The sequence below is a fragment of the Lipotes vexillifer genome, unplaced genomic scaffold, assembly GCF_000442215.2.
Source record: "Lipotes vexillifer unplaced genomic scaffold, Lipotes_vexillifer_v1.1 scaffold1432, whole genome shotgun sequence".
Classification (NCBI taxonomy): domain Eukaryota; kingdom Metazoa; phylum Chordata; class Mammalia; order Artiodactyla; family Lipotidae; genus Lipotes; species Lipotes vexillifer.
In genome coordinates this window covers 765,977-766,852 of record NW_006795398.1, presented here as the reverse complement: position 1 = coordinate 766,852, position 876 = coordinate 765,977, and positions in this window count along the sequence as shown.

Here is an 876-nt window from a genome sequence, read left to right as displayed (position 1 = left end):
TCTAGGATTCTGCTACCTTTGAGACTAGTAGCCTTGGGGACAGTCACATGGCCGGTCTCCTGGACGTGGGTCTGTTATCAACTTGGAAGTGAAGAGCACAGTTTGTAAGACTTTTCTCCTCCAGCTCTGTGTAAAAGGACAAGCTCTGGTGTGACGTCTAAGACTTCCAAAGACTCATGACTTTGAATTTCTTTATGGAGAGCTGCACACCGGAAATTTGCCAACGCAGAAGGGAACATATTCTTAGATCTGGCTCAGTACAAACCCTCTAGCCAGGAGGGAGACTTCATTCCTAAAAGAGGAGTAGAAATCTTTGGGGGGTGTGGGGCAGAGGAGGGAGATACATTGGTCAACACTGTTCCCTCCGGGTCCCCAAACCCAGGTTAACAATGAAGGGCCAGGACGCCAGGAGCCTCTGCCGTGCTGCCAGGTGGGGCCGGGCCAGCACGGAGTCCCGCAGCGACCTCGGCTCCCTCTGCGGGGTACTTCCTAGGGCCTTTGATGTTTCCCCAGGAACTGGCGAGGGTTGCGTTTCCCTCAAGGTTTATTCCCTCTTGGTTTATTTATCGTATCTGCCTCCTCGTCTTCGCTGGCTTGAAGATCAGCACGCAGGTGTGCAACGGCACTTAAGTCCCCGGGTCTCCTCTACCAGCGCCACCTGGAAACCCGGCAACAGGCGCATTTTACTGAGTTCTCAGGCAGCACATGCGGAGGGGAAGGGGTCTTTTTCGGGCCAGCTAGCCGATCTGGGAACCCTGGTCCCAGGATCAGTGGCCAGGACACCCCGTCGGCCTCCAGCCCCAGCCCGGCCGGCGCGCGGCCCCTCCCAGCCGGGTCTTCTCGGTCTGCCAGGGGGCTCGAGCCCGCTCCCCCCCC